This window comes from Sciurus vulgaris (genome assembly GCF_902686455.1).
Source record: "Sciurus vulgaris genome assembly, chromosome: 4".
NCBI classification, from domain to species: domain Eukaryota; kingdom Metazoa; phylum Chordata; class Mammalia; order Rodentia; family Sciuridae; genus Sciurus; species Sciurus vulgaris.
This window is the reverse complement of record NC_136464.1, coordinates 129,821,065-129,837,425: the sequence shown is the minus strand read 5'-3', so window position 1 is coordinate 129,837,425 and position 16,361 is coordinate 129,821,065. Positions and strand designations below refer to the sequence as shown.

At 32.7% G+C, this 16,361-nt stretch overlaps 1 pseudogene across 1 annotated transcript; it reads right to left on the bottom strand.

Moving 5' to 3' along the window:
- Window positions 1-14,955: 14,955 nt before the first annotated feature.
- LOC306660290 (ribosomal protein uL30-like) lies at window positions 14,956-16,103 on the bottom strand (annotated as a pseudogene). The gene is made up of 2 exons: window positions 15,860-16,103; window positions 14,956-15,389 (listed from the first exon to the last, which is right to left on the bottom strand). The product of its transcript is annotated as a ribosomal protein uL30-like (transcript).
- Between the last annotated feature and the right edge of the window lie 258 nt (window positions 16,104-16,361).

Genomic DNA, 16,361 nt, shown 5'->3' with positions numbered 1-16,361 from the left:
TTCCTATGGAAAAATTAGCAAACAGGTGGTCTACAATCCGCTCTACCCCATCTGTTAAAACCTTGCCTGCCTCTTATTTCAGTGGAGTTGAATTCATACTGTACTCTGGTCTCTATTATTGTGATAGCCTTGAATAGTCTTCCTTATCTGTTCAACTTTTCTGTTGCAGTTTTTTTTTTTTTTTTCCTTAATGAAACTTATCAAGGATTATAGAGTCCTATAGCTTGTTAAAATCACAAAGAAAGAAATCTAAGCCTATGCTACCCTCGGGATTTTACAGAATGAGAAAAACTAATTATTTGAAATTTCTCAGTGTTAAAATTATTCATATATTTATACATATTTTGTTATTAATAAAAATTATATTCACCCCTGATTATTTAAAAAGAAATCTGTAAATCTTCAAATATTATATACTTCTATTGAATATGAATGTCTATGTAAGCTTATACCAGGAAACAATATTTAATGAATAATTTATTCTGAAACAGAAATCATGCCTAGTGATCTTCACACATTGCCTAATGGAGTCTTTATGAAATCCTCTAAGGGAGATACTATTATCATTCTGTTAGGTAAATTTTCAGTCAAGAATGAGTAACCAAGGAAAGGACCATGTGACTGAAAGCCACAGAGATCCTTGTCTGAAAGATAAACACTTTTCTTAAGGGTATATAGTTACTTATAAAAACTCCCTAACAAGTGACCTGGATGCTCCCTTATTACCTAAATTATATCACAATCCCCAATCACCCTGGCAACTCAAACACCAATACCCTCACAAAGAAATTTTACTGAGGGTTATTCAAAGGGTAATAAACCAATTTGAGGGAGGGGTATTGGGAGGAATCTGGAGAATTCCCTGAGAATCCAGTTTTGTTGGGATAAAAGCAGGCTGGGTACACTGTCATCCTGACAAGAACCACTCTCTCCCTTGAGAGTGTTCCCTTTTCGCTTTTTCTAACACTTCTAAAGAACCCCCTCCTGTTACTATGAATGACATGCCTGAATTCTTTCTGACTTGATTGCAAAAATCAGGATTTGAAGAGGGGGCCTCTGCCCTGTAATAATTCTAATACAAAACTGGAGGGTAGAGTAGTTAATCAACTTGACAGTTGTCACTTACTTTGTAAATTGTGAAGTTTCATAAACTCAATGCCTGAAATTTTCTATTATTTTGCTTATTATGCTGGGAAATACTATAAATTTTCACAACCATTTGTTTTTAAGGATTACTTAAAAACCTATTCATCTCATATGTTAACTATACATTAAAAAGTCCATGTTTGTTTATTCTGTGAATTATTTCCTCGTATATAAATATTTGAAATTCACACATTTAAGACTCAAACGTTTTTTTTAAATTTAATTATTTCTAATTAAAATCATCCAAGTTAAGAGATATTTCTAAATTATGACGTAGTCTACTTTATCCTTAACCTAGATCTATTATACTGATATTGCTTTAATATCTTAATAGTGACTGATTTTTGACACATATAGAGTGCTTTATCCTGAGGTCAAATGGGTCCAAATTGCTGGTGCTGATTTTGCTATGCACATTAACATATTCTATTTTTCTTCTTTTCAGATTTCATAGGCATCATCAAGCACAATGTTCCAGCTTTGAATTTTTAATACTTACAATAGCATTAGTAGATTGAAATGGCCAAATAGTCATTTTTTTTCTAGCAAAGAATAATCCTAAATTAAATGACATGTTAAGAGAGTGCCACTGGTTTAAAATTATCTATGTGTGTTTCTTTAGGAAACATTAGATACTCCTCTATCAAATTTTCAAAATTATACTTTTGAGCTCTTTGTAGTGTTATAGATACTGTATGGATTTTGGAGCAAGATGGAATTTGGTTTTGCTTCAGTCTCTACTACATAGTTTTATAAGTCACCAATTTTCTTAGATATAAAAGTCTTTTGTATATAATAGGAAGAAAAATAAACTTTCTGTATGAGGTTTAATTTAATTTATAGTACTATACTATTTTCTGTTTTTATCTTCACTTATTTGCTTCTGATTTCATTTACTTTATATCTATAGGATAATGAACTTATGATAATCAAATATATCTTGTATAAGACCTGTTTCAATTTCAATTAATGAAAACCTAAGTAGCTGAAACTAGAACAATAAATTGTAAATTTAAAATAAGTGATAGTCATAGAAATGGTTAACCCAATGGTTTTAATAAAATTGAAAACTTTATTTTCTTATATCTACTCTTCTTGGATGACTCTATGATCTCAGGTCAGCTAGATTCATGGTTGTCTGTTTCTCCAGGCTAATATCCTTACTTCATCTGTTACCAAAAAGGAAAAGAACCTACTTTATCCTCAAGACAATTTGAAAATTCTTAGGAAAGGACACAAATGGGCCTGAATCAGGTCACATATTTATACCTTTGACCAATATCCTTGCTGAAGAGGTGGCATGTTGATCTCTGTGAACAGAAATAGGATATTATGGAGTGATATATGGTATATGGTCATAAGGAACTGAGTATCAAAACAATATCCCAGGTTTTCAGTGCCCTAGTAATAGAAATAACTCACCAGGACATATATCAAACAACTGAATCTGAAATGTCTTCAGAAAATCATGCTTTGCTTAACTTTTATGTTCTTTACCAAGAATTAACATTTCATATACATCATTGTTAATTGCAAATAAAATAACACCACTACTGTGTAATATAAATGCCATAGGCTAGCTTCATTAGATTAATGAGCCAATGATTCCAACCTTGATGTCTCTTCTAATTATGCATGATGCACAGTTCTTTCAAAAGAAGACATCTAATTAATTATATACAAATGTCATCCATAGGTCATTGACAGCTAGGAAGATCACTGATGATTTCCTTTAGTCCAACGCAACTTAGTACTCCTTTGGGATTTCCAGAAAATGTCATCTTTGAATCAAAAAGTTTGCTAGCTAAAAGATTAAAAAAAGGAAAAATAAATCTCCAAATTATCACCTTTTCCACTAAGAATAATTCTTATCTAATCTAAGCAACAAATGGAAACTTTCCCAGACACATATATGTGAAGATTTCCTGTGAGTGATATAATTAGGTGTAATTAGGTGACTAAAAAAAAAAAAAAAAAAAAAAAAAAAAAAAATTTGTCATTGTCAATACGTAGAATGTCATTTTCTTCAGGAGAAGGAATATTAACTTATTTACTGGATAAAAATACATTTAATTCACCAAATACTTGTGTTAAAATAATCCTTTGCACATTTGGGATACATTCATCTTTAAACATATTAGAAAGGAAGGAAAACTTCATTTATCAATGGATGCTCTGGATATTCTGGGAACACCTTTAAAGGGTGTGCTTTCTTAAGGTAACAAAATATGACTTCAATTGAATAATTTTAAGCAGTGTGAATATAACAATGAAGAAGTCACAAAACCTCTACAAACCTTGTAATATTTAAAGAAACATCATGGATAGATTAAATTTATGAATACAACAATAATATTCCATTCTTTCCCAATTCTTATGCCAGTTTTCCCAACAGCATGACTTTAAAGCTAAGAATTATGATTAATATCAAAATATCTTAGTATCTATAAATTTTCTAAATATAATCAAAATATTTTATATTCTTATGGTATATTACATGCTAAAATAATTAAACTACTTTTCATAAAATTATTTGTTCCACAAATGAGGTTGCACCTCAACACACTTATTTTTAAAGGCCAAAAGTTCAGATATGAGATTTATAATGATATGATGAATTTATTGCAAAAGGAAATTTCACTTTTCCCCAGTGACTTAATATTTCGGAAGAATGAAGTCTTTTGTGTTATTTGTGGTTTTAAGCTTTTAGAAATAGGAGGGGCAATATTGCATATATATGTACTATAAGATAATTAATATTTCTCTTTTAATAAAAATATACTATACTTATTTTTCTGTTTCTCTAACATAAGATTTAGCTAACATTTAGTTTTCTGATCACTCAATCAACAACCTAGTTATATTGTCCTCTACGTGCACTTACAATGTAAAAGCTTGAACAAAATACTCCTATAAGAAAACTGGTAATTCATAGAAGTTGAGTAGATTCTTCATGGCTTTGGGGAGTCTAGATAGCACTATTTATAATTTATTGTTGACATAAATTTTTATTAAATAAATATTTGTCCATGTAAAACAAATTAATGACATACAAGCAATATGAAAGCAATGGGAATTATTTTAAAATAAATTTCCATATAAATTACAATTTGAAAGGGTCACTGGGCATAAGTATAAGTAATTAAAATAACAGGGAGTAGCTTTGTAAAGTACTTTGAATGTTGGTAAATCCTGATATCAGTGAAGATACAATCAAGGGATAAAGTGACATTTGCTTTGCACCTTGGGGAAAGATTACCAGTTGTTATAAAACGTGGAATATAAAGTAGTAGAAGAGTTGAAACCTTAAGAAAAGATACAAAATGAAAATTAAGAAGTGACATTACTGGGAAATGAACATTACAGAGTTACTTTGGTGTGCAGAATGCATAAATACGAGGACATGAGAAAATGTTTTCAAATATGTTGGATGTAAATTAGTGTTCTATATATATATGTATATATATATATCTGTTTAAAAGTCTGATTTTGTTTTGGTCAGAGTTTTAACTAAGTAAATGTACAATTCAAAGAATGTATGGAGACTAATCTCAGCATTGTAGAGGATAAATTGGAATAAAAGCAATACATATAGTAGTTCTCAACTCAATCTGTGCTCCCCATTTTTATTAATTACAACTACCCATTGATTCTTTTATATCAGTGGATATACCACTAATGCTTATTTTATTAAACTGTGAAGTAAATACTAAAACTTAGAACAACAGGCAAATGGAAAAAGATAGATGTAAAAGCTTAACTATAAACTAATATTTATGGACCTTAATATTTAGTAGTAATGAAAAGATATATTTTAAATTCTATATGTTTATAAGATTTTTTACTAATTTCAACTATTTAAATACAATTATTAAAATTTTATTTTATATATGTGTGCATATATATTTATATATGAATATATATATGTGTGTAAATTTTACTTCAGCATAAAGATTTGAGAGGATGTTATTAAAACAGGGACTATATTCAGTAAAATCATTAAATATATACTGTCTATATTTGTGATCAATGAATTTTAGATCATACTATTTGAATTTACTATGGAATTCAGGAGTTTGCAATACCACAAATTAAATTCTACTTTAAGCCTCAAACAATCAAGTATCCAACATAGAATCCGTTCATTCATTTATGGAGTGGTATATTCTGGCAGTGGTGGTCATTTATACAGAATCATTCTCTTCTCAGATACTACAAACATATGTGACCTTCTTTCCATAAGAAAAAACTAACCAATACCATGGAAGAGAAAAACATGGAAAACTTTGGAACTCCCTAACAATGCTAAAAAAGCCAAGGAAAGTCTCAAGGAAGTATATTTAAACTGAAACCTAAAGGAGTGGTTCTCACAGCATGATCTTGAACAGCTCCTGGCACTTGTAAGAAATTTCTCATCTCAAATTTACTAATTCAGAAAATCTGGATGGTGATATCTAGCAAAGTATATCTTAACCTGCCTTCTAGGCAATTTGGACATTCAGGAAAGTTGGAGAATGAATGACCTTGACCTTTAGAGGAAGAATAGGAATTGTTTAGATAAGGGACAGAAATGAAATGTTTCAGGTATTTCACTTCAGGTATAGAGAGAGGGTAAGGATCACAGGAGAGAGACCTTTTGCTCAAAGTACCTCAAGAAAAAGGAAGACACAACAAAGGTAAAACGGAGTGAAATGAGGTTAGGTATATGGTCAGGGACTCGATTGCATAGAATTATACTTTATTTTAAAAAGGGCCCATTTGTGATTTCAATCTGTCATCTTATATAAAGTCACTGTTATGGTTTAGGTATGAAGTGTCCCTCAAAAGCTCACCTGTGAGACAGTGCAAGAAGTGTAGAGTTGAGTTGATTCATCTCTGAGAGCCTTAATCTAACTAGTGCAATTAATGGACTTGAATGGATTGACTGGGTGGTAACTGTGGGCAGGTAGGGTATGGCTAGAGGAGGTGGATCACTGGGGGCATGCCTTTGGGCTTTATATTTTGTCCCTGTTGAGAAAGAGCTCTCTCTTTCTCTGCTTCATCATTGACATGTCTTGACTTCTTTCCTATGCCTCGCCCTTTCACTGTGATGTTCTGCCTTATCTCAGGTCCAGAGCAGCAAAGTTGGCTATCTATGGACTAAATCCACTAACACTGTGAGCCCCAAATAAACTTTTCCTCCTCTAAAATTGTTCTTGTCAGGTCTTTTGGTGACAGTGGCTAAAAAACTGACTAAAACAGTCACAAATGTTTATTCCTTACAATACCAATAAAAATAAGAAACTTATAAAGATATTTATGTATCATTCTCATGGTGGCACCAAGAAAGAGTGGTTTTTCTCCTCTTTGTAGTTAAATATTGCTATGTCCCTTTCTGATTTTTCTATGTTGCTGATAAAAAATGACTAAATTAATGAATAGGAGCTAAAAATCATTATTTTCAACTGTATTTTGTCACTGACTTTATGGAAAAAAATATGTAGAATAATAAACAAGAAAATAAAATAATTATTTCTATGCTTAACAATATAATATTAGGCACTTGAAATTTCAAAAGGCAGTTTCATATACATTATTTAATTAATTTCTATGTCCTTTATGTAATCTATTTTGTAGTTATCAACTTAAAAGCCCAATCCAAGATTCTGTACAAAGTTACATCTATACTAGAGTGTAAGTTCTACAAAAATCCATGTTTTTTTTGCTACCTTCCTTATTGTTACATTTCAAGTACTAGATGAGAGCATAAATCATAGTAGGTAGGTAATTAGTAGGTATGCATTAGATATATCTGTAGAATAAATATTTTAAAAATTGAGTCTCTATAGCTTTATCAACTATTAATATTTATAAGCTTTATATTTCCAAACATTTCTTTGGTCATATAATTTTAAAATCTTTCATTAGGCTACATGAATAAATGTGTAGAAAGACTTATCATATATATAGTTTTTATAAAAATAGACATAGGATACATGCCTATGTTCTCCATTTCTTCTCAACTGACCCTCATACAAGTTTTAGCTGGTAAAGGTGAAATAACACTCAAATTTTTCCTTAATAGCTACTGTATATATAAATCTAGTTTGTTTTGGGAAGTCATGCGGAGTGAAAGAATCATCTGTCTTATGCATAAAAATCAGGCAGTGAGTAGTCATTGTGACAATACATAGAAGAAGCTATTTGTTCATCCTTTCAGCCATGGCAAAAGAGAGGGATTAAAGAAAGGAATGAAGATGCACTTTTTTCCATTATATGTTTTTATATAGCCCCAAAAAAGCTTGTTACCAGCTAGAAGTTTTTTTAAAAATGTATTTTTTCCAACATACTTCCCTTGTATTAAAATGCATGACTGCCTTGCCAACCTTCTACATATTTATAACCAACTTCCATTGCAGTGACAAAAATGCAGGTAAACAATAAAGTACAATGATACATTGGATGAAACCAGTCAACAGAAGTAATTTTCTAAGCTTGTACCATATTAGGCATATTTCTAAACAGTTTATCTATGGTTTGGTCATAAATAAAATTTATATATTCCACTGCAAAGAATAATACATAGCCAACGTATAAAACAAATATACAGGGAAATTAGATAATTGCAAGACAAATTTATATTTTAAAGTATCTTTCCTGAATGCTAAACAATCAAACCATCCTAACTCCTCACATTATATAGACGTCACACACACACACACACACACACACACACACACACACACACAATTGTTTTGACTCTGTTAGCATCATGATGGAAAATGTGTGTGGAGAGGTGGATACTTTACATAAAAAAGTAAATATGTGTTATTATCTATGCACCTTTATTTATCAGATTCTTATTTGCTCTTTTACAACAGAAATGCTTAGGCATAATGTTAAAAAGAATGGTTCTAAAGCACATTTACCTGAGTTCTTTTCTGAACTTTTTTATGTCCCCAATTGATTTGGAGAAGACAAATAACTTCTTTCAGTTTAGAATGGATATTCTGAGTAGCAAATAGGATCTGACAGAATGCACTTTGTTCAAATTCCATATTTAATCTATTGGTGTCATCTGAAAAATCTGTAAGGCACACTATAGTCCTATTTCATTTTTTTATTTATTAGAAACAATTTTATTGTTTCTTTTATACTCATCTATGAAGTACTTAAAATCATTGAATTATTTTTTATTATGAATGGACATTTTATCCAGAAGATAAAAATAAACAGTTGTGTCTCATACTGCTTCAGTGTAGAAAATAACAAAGTGTAAATATAGGGAACTGATTTTTTTTTTTGTCCTTTTATCTTGATTCATTTATCTGTTCCTAGCTTTCTAATCTCTAAAAACCCATATACTTTATTTTGAAAAAAACTAGATTCTTTATATTTTCGTAATTATGTAGTCCTGATCTGTGTAAAACTGTGACCATTGTTGTGCAAAATAAGAATACAAATCCTGTAAAAAAATATTCTATCATGTTTCTGAAAAATCTATTTAAATCTTGGTTCATTATGCTGTAATTCACAAATTTTTTACATTTGTATCTGTTTAGTTATGCACTTATTTGTTCTCCAAAATTTTACTTTCTCATTTATATTCTTTTGTTTCTGTTCACCTAGGTGCTCTGATTAATGGTGTGATCTTTGGTAATTTGCTCTGTGACTCTGCACTTCTTTTTTTTTTTTTTCCGCCATAGGATTTTGTGATGCTCTTTGGCTCTAAAAGAAATGTCATTGCTTGGATGATGTTTATAACATAAATTTCTTTAGATACAAAGTAAAAGTACTTATCAGAGGTATAAATGTGCTTCTGTTGATCTTTGTGATATTTTCTAAGAATAGAATCATTTTCTGAAGTTTATTGATTGGGTTCAAGTGAGATCAGCAAATAAGTTGTAAAAAAAAAAAAAAAAAACCTTGCATTTCATATTTTGTAATCTTTGAAATAAATGCACTGAGCAATTTCAAGGTTTAAAAGAAAAGAATCAAAAATGATGCTGCATTTGTTTAGAAATGTGCAGAATGTGTTAGATAAACCAATCAATACCTAATTACTAGTCTACAGCCTTCTCTATTTTAATGCTTAGGCTTTCACAGAGATAAACCACCTGCTGTGTGACCTGATGTATTTGTTCTGACAGCACTTTTAAGGGACTGCTCAAAACCTGGCAATAACTGCATTATTCCAAGAGAAATAATTTTCCAAGAGACTTATTTCCACACATGTCCAAATAAATATAGAAAGCCAAAGAAGTGCATGAGCAAATAAATGTACACAGCTGAAAATCTCCTGTCCTATACAAAATAAGTGAAATACAATATTTAAAGCATGCCTTTCCTAATACAATTAAGGGACATAGCCCAAGGGCATTAGTTATAATGTTCACTTCTTTCTGTGACCAAACTTGGGCTGATCAGTGGATTGAAAGACAATTCTATTATAATTGTTCAAACTTCAGTGATCTCTGTCTACACAGCACTCAAGCACCTCAGTAATTCTCACAGTGGTTTCCCTAAAATATTATTTTTTTTAAAAATAAAAAATTCAGATTACATTTTATGTTAGTCATGTGATGTCCATCATGCACATCATCCATCCTAACCCCATGCTAATTTCTAAGTAGAATTCATGTAGTCACAATCTGTGATCTTTCTAGTCTATTAATCAAGACAAATATGTATCCACAGTATTTGATTAAAAACACCATTGTCCTTTTCCTTGAGATTCCAAAAAAAAAAAAAGAATATTTCAACTAAAGAGGTCTTCAGAGGAAAAGGGGGAAGAATGCATCCAGGAATATTTTTTTTTCTTGAGTTGTTTAAACTTTTAAATTATTGTTTCGTTAATGGAATGAAGATGTATTATGCGAATACATTTGAAATCAGAATATACTCTGTCTAGATCTTCTATCCAAATCTTGAGACCTATCTCTAGTTTAAGTTTCTCTGAAAATCCAGATACATACTGAATTGTGGATGCCATGGTGATGTTTAGTTTTATTTTCTTAACACAGTATTTGTTATGGATTTTATTTTAAACAAAATGTTAACTCACATTTTATATCTTTAAAATGTCATCTATTTTTCTTTTTTCTTTTTTATTTTACCATTTATTTATTTGTTCTTTACTTCTGAGGAGAAGTTTATATTCCCTAGCATGGATTATAATTTTCATGATGTATTTTTGTCATTAATTGCTTTATATATGGAATTTAATCACATTATAGCACTTTGAGTCTCAATACTTTGATTTTTAAATTCACATAATTTTATTTTTAAGTCAGTCAGTTAGCCTATTTTACACATTTAGCACCTTGTTCTAGCTCAGAAAGTTCACATGGTCTACTGAGAGCAAGAATGTGAATGCCCCCTGAAATTCCATTCTGCTTAGTAGAGTCATACTGTTGAATTTTGGTTTTTCTCTGAGTGATGCAGAAATGTGTCATAAGGGCATGTTGTTTCCTTGTTACATTTTACTTATATATGAGTGAAGAGGGATTGTACCTAACCCGGTATTTAAATGCTTACAGATGATGAAGATGCTATGTCTTTGGTGCATTTAGATTTTATTTCTCAGAGAGTAAACTGAAGTGGAGATTGGATTCTTCAGCTTCCAGTTCTGGAAGACTTCAAGACCTGAAGACTTTGATCTCATATCATTCTGGTGGAGAGAAATAAGCTTTTTCAGCTTCCAGCTTTGATTTATTTTGAAAATTACATGAAATAGGGAGGTATTTTACTGGAGCAGAAATTATAAAAATATGTCAGCCTGATAATAAATACACAAAGGTGAATACTCCCTCTAAATTCTTCCTATCACCATAGATATCTGCAAATATTTATAGGCAATGGAGTGCTTTTCTATACAAAGCTGTGATAACCTTGAACCTATCCTCCTCTTTCTGTCATCTGCTTTCCAACAGTCCAGTTGTAGTGCTGTAGTCTCAGTAATTAGAGGAGAGGCTCTGATTGTACAAGGAAAATGTGTCTGAACACTGTGCTCAGTATTTTAACTACACATGAAGAAATGTATTTGCAGCATGTGTGTGTGTGGGGGGGGGTGTGCATGTTAGAATAGCCTAAACTTCTTTAATACAACATTAAATGCTATAATTTTTATATATTATACCGATATGTAATTAATATATATGTTGATATGTATTTATATGCATTCATAAATATATCAATATAAATAATCTTTATTATGAGTATGTGTGTGTACATTTTGTGCACATGACTATGTATATGTGTATATGTGTGTGTGTATATACACTGACAGAATGACACAGTGCATATTTTTGTTTGTTTTCATATATACTCTGTTGCAAGATGCATACATACATAAAAGTTGTGTTTGTTATTATTGGTGATACACCGAATAAAAGCTTCACTCTCCAACAATCACAATATATTCATTTTTCTGCATGAAATCTATTCCTCTGAATTATGAATATGATGTGTACTTCATGATGGTTAAATGTAAGAATCAAAGTTTCTTTAAATTACCTACTGTTTTGTACCTTCCTTCAATTTCATGATCTGGTAATCACAATGTAATATTTTCTTAAATATGCTGGTTAATTCTGATATATTTAATGCTGTTTTACTCTCATGCTGTATTACTCCACTTTTGCCTTCTGCTTGTCACCTTAACATTAAGCCAAGGACATATTTTTAATCTGTTTTCATGCCAATACTCCCCCAAAAATAGTTGTGTTAGAACAAAGTACTTGCAACATACAACACAGATAAAAAAGCTACTTAACACAAGTTTATTCCTGACTGTCATGAGAATTCATTGTACATTCCACAGGCAGCCTTACAACCTTTAGAATTTAGGTAGTAATTCTTCCTTAGTCTTACGGCTTCAGTTTTTGAGATCTGCCATTTCTCTCTCTCTCTCTCTCTCTCACTATCTCTCTCTCTCTCTCTCTCTCCTTTTTTCCTCTGCAGACAGGAAAAACATGTGGAAATATTTGTGAGTCATTTGTCTGGAGGAGACAGAAAGAACATCTGTTATTCTGGCACACATTCCCATTGGCTGGAACTTAGTAAGATGGCCCAGACTCCCAGCAAAGAAGTCTTCAAAGTGTGGTCCAGGTGCATTCCAGGAAAGCTGGAAAGCACAGATAGTAATAAATATAAATGCACTGAGATAAGAGACCCAAACTACTACATTCTCTGTATATTCTTTTACATGATAGCTCTTAAAAGAAGACAATTATCTTAAGGTGCCATAAGCATTACAGTGACAAAGTCAGAAATCATGACTTGACAAGTTCTCATAAAAGTTATAGTCAGAAATCATTAAAAATTAACACTTTTTTTTTAATCCTGTTTTTCAGGCTATATGAACATTTCATTGTTAGATCAGTTTGTCCATTTAGTTGAGTAGCTAACCTTTCACCTCAGTTTATCAAACTTTATTTTGCATGTTTCTACCCTTTCGTAAGAAACATTGTAAAGTATCATTGCTTAGGAAGAAAGGTCTCAGTGCAGAGAGAACATAAATTATTGTCTATATATTCACATCCTGTGTATATAATACACAAAACTTGATTTGCATAAAATGATGCTAAATATAACCAAAATAACATTCTATTATTACATGGTTACTTAAAATTATTATTTCAGTTATTCAAATGAAAATGTCTTAAGTTAACAAATCTTATAACAAAAACTCGCAAAATGCCACTTGTCCTACAAATATGGAGGCAAACAGAATCAAGTATTAATGTATTCTTCTATTGTAAAGCAACCAAATAGAACTCACCAACCCCAAGATTGATCCCTAATTGTTCTTTTCTTTTTTTATATGATAATCAATTTATTTATGTAGGATTATAAATTTAAAACTATCATTTTAATAACCTTGTGTGGCAAGCAAGCTAGAGGATGTCAGTTCCATTTTTTGCTGTGTAGGGGACTGAACCCAGGGCCTCGTGCATATGAGGCAAGCACCCTATCACTGAACTACAGCCGGGCCTTGTTCCTTTATTTAGTAAGAGATCTGGGATATAAACCTAAGGCTTACCAACCTACAACTGTTTTTCCATGACTTTGTGATACATCATTTTAAAATAGTCTGATTTCATAATGCTCTCCAATAAGAAAGTAACACATTTATAACATTTGTTTCTGGCAGGTTAAACTCTGGAACTAAACCTAATTATTTATCTCATAACCTGGCACATTTTAAGGCATTCTTATACCTCTCACTCAATTTTCATAGTTATATTTGAGAGTCTCAGGAGTCAAAGCTACAATCGAGCAGACCCCTAAGGACCAAGAAACATAGTGGTTAAGCATGTTTTCCATTTAATTGAATTCTGACAATTTCTCACCAACTGCTTAGACGGTAAACTGAAGCAACTGAGAGGGAATAGAGGGAAGTACCATTTTATGGGTAGGCACTCATGAAAACAAATAGTAGCCACTTTTTTCAGGATTAACATCCCTAGAAGCCTTGTTGTTGATCTATGTCATTACCAGAAAGATGAAAGACAATACTTCTGAAGTCCAGAATGTGAAAAAGAAAAAAAAGAAAAGAAAAGAAAAATCCAACTGTGTTGCTGCCTGGGTCCTAAAAAAAAAAAAAAAATCAAATAGTGCTAATTTAATCCATGCCAACATGCCAATAAAATAAAATAGTTCCCTTCTTCCTAATCTGGATTTTAAAGATAAAACTGATCAAAGAAACCTAGAAATGTCAACCTGAATCCTGGGGCCAGTGGTGGGGAGAAATAGTCAGCAATGCAGTTATAAATGGTGTAGAAAGTAAACAATTCATCACTATATTCTTTTTTTTTTTTTTTTTTTTTGGCACTGGGGATTGAACCCAGGGGTACTTTGCCACTGAGCTACCCCCATACACACTTTTTTTAAAATTTTGAAACAGGATCTTGCTAAATTGCTGAGGCTCGAATTTGCAATCCTCCTGCCTCAACCTCCTGATCTGTTGATATTACAGATATGTACCACCACACCTGGCCTGTCAGTATGTTCTTAGTAGAAACTCTACTGACTTGGTAAACTTTGATCTTCTATAGGGCATGGAATGAAAGACTAGCAAGACCACAGCCTGGCTGACCAAATGCTAGTAAGAACAGGACTTTCTCAGAGAAGATGTATAGGTCCTGAATGAGAAGGGTCAATGAATACCCTGAAATTCCAAGTAAAATTTTGAGCATATATATATGTTCAGGGTGAAGGGTTCTTCCTTTCTCAAATTCTGAGCCAGTGAAAGGAAGTTAAGTCTGTTGCAAGACAGGATAGAAAAGCCCCCAGATACACTTAGAGCCAAGGCAAGTATGAGAGTCACTCAAAAGGTGGATCATGGACTCACAACACAGACAAATGAGCACTTGGCTTTTGTGCTTTCCTTCCTAAGTATTTCATGTCTTTTCAAAACATGGCTCTTGGGACCCCTAGATTTAAGTATGCTCCTGGATTTGGTCCATTGCTGTAAGAGTCTTAGGGAGCCTGTATACATGTTTGGGTTATTCATTCACCAACATTAAATCCCAGGATGGAAGATGTGGCAAAGCAAGACCTTCATTGGTAGCATTGATTTCAGAGACAGAAGTGGTCAGTGTGGAAAATAATGGAATTTCCTCTAGAACTGAGCTGTGATGAGAGGTGCCCGCCATGATCATAACCTACTGTCTCTTCCCCAGTCCCTTCTTTCCAGTTACTTAAGGAAGAAAATAATATTCTCTGAAGATACTTGATAACAATTCCATTACAAAAACATGTACTCCCAACACACTGCTTTCAGATACTCTGGGTTTGTTCTGCTGGTAGATGAGCTGATTGTTGTGTTCACCCCGACAGCCAGGCGAACCCATCTCCTCGAGGAAGGTGGAAAGGGCACAAGAACCTAGAGATTTCCTGGAGATACTTACCCGGAAAGGCAATTTCATGAATGAGGTCTTCTGGGTAAATGATATATCAAATCTCCCTAGTTGTTCCTCAGTCACTATTGTCTGTCAGGGGAATGGTCTTATTCTTGACCTTTGCTTGTCCACATTTCAGGTTGAGTTCCCCTGGCAGTCTTCAGATTTGGAAATCCCCAGGTCACATAAAGTTCTACTATCCACAGCATTTTTTGACTTTCGGGTTAACTTTAACAAAGACACCACTAAATAATTTCTTCAGACAAAGTCTTGCAATGGTCCTCTGTACCAGTAAACTCACCCCATCAATCCTTTGGATGTATACAACAAAGGTCAAGAAGTGCTTATTAATGTTATGGGCTGATTTCAAAATCAATTCAGACTTACCCCATTTTATTAAGGACAACTCACCCTATGTGAAACTGGCCCCCTTCCACCTAAGCCCACTGGAAAAGAAGGCTAATACCTCCACCCCGACCCACTTGCACCCTAAACACAATATCCTTGAACTATGGAACTAATGCAAGATTCTTTTTCTGAGAAGGTATGTTCGGCCCTTTTGAAAATGTAACTTCTGAGAATGTGACTTTTTTGTAGCCTGGTACTTTTCCACTTTATGAAATGCATCTTATAATTATGATTGCTTCTCCTGCCTGCTCCCCTTTGTGGTTTTAAGTCTTATAAGCCTGTACCTACTACCCTAAGTCAAGGCTGAGGGTTGCAGAACTGCTTGGTTCTCTGCACTCTAGGCCTGGCTGGCAATAAAGATTTTGTCTTCATTTTGAAAAGACCTATAGAATTATTTGGGAACTTGGGAATAGTGCCTTAACAATCAGGCATTTCCAAAGCATGAGGTTTCACTTCTATTCATCTGAGGCCCACTTTGTCACGTTCCGGCTGCCAGGAATCATGTAGAAATGATTCCAGTCGCTTAAATCCGAATTCTTTTCCTTTCCTCTCCTTCTCTGCCAAAAGTGCCTGCTTGGCCTGGGTAGCTTTGAGGGCCTGATAAGCCTTCTCTTTCAGGAGATTTTCTGGAACCAAATGGCTCTCTCTTTTCTGTTCCTCCACCATCTGTGATCACTGCCCATGTACACCTCTACCAGGCGAGGAAGAGAGGACCCGCTGTATGTTTACTTGATCATAGAGATGTCGTTCTCCCTAATTGTTCTTTTCTGATTCATTGAAGTTTCAGACCATTAAGGGAACATATATATGAAAATATTCTCTCTATAGATAAATTATACATCTTTATTTTCAGACATAATTATCATTTGAAGGATTCTTAATTTATTTTTTGATTTGCTTTTTTATTTGTATCACAAATAAAAT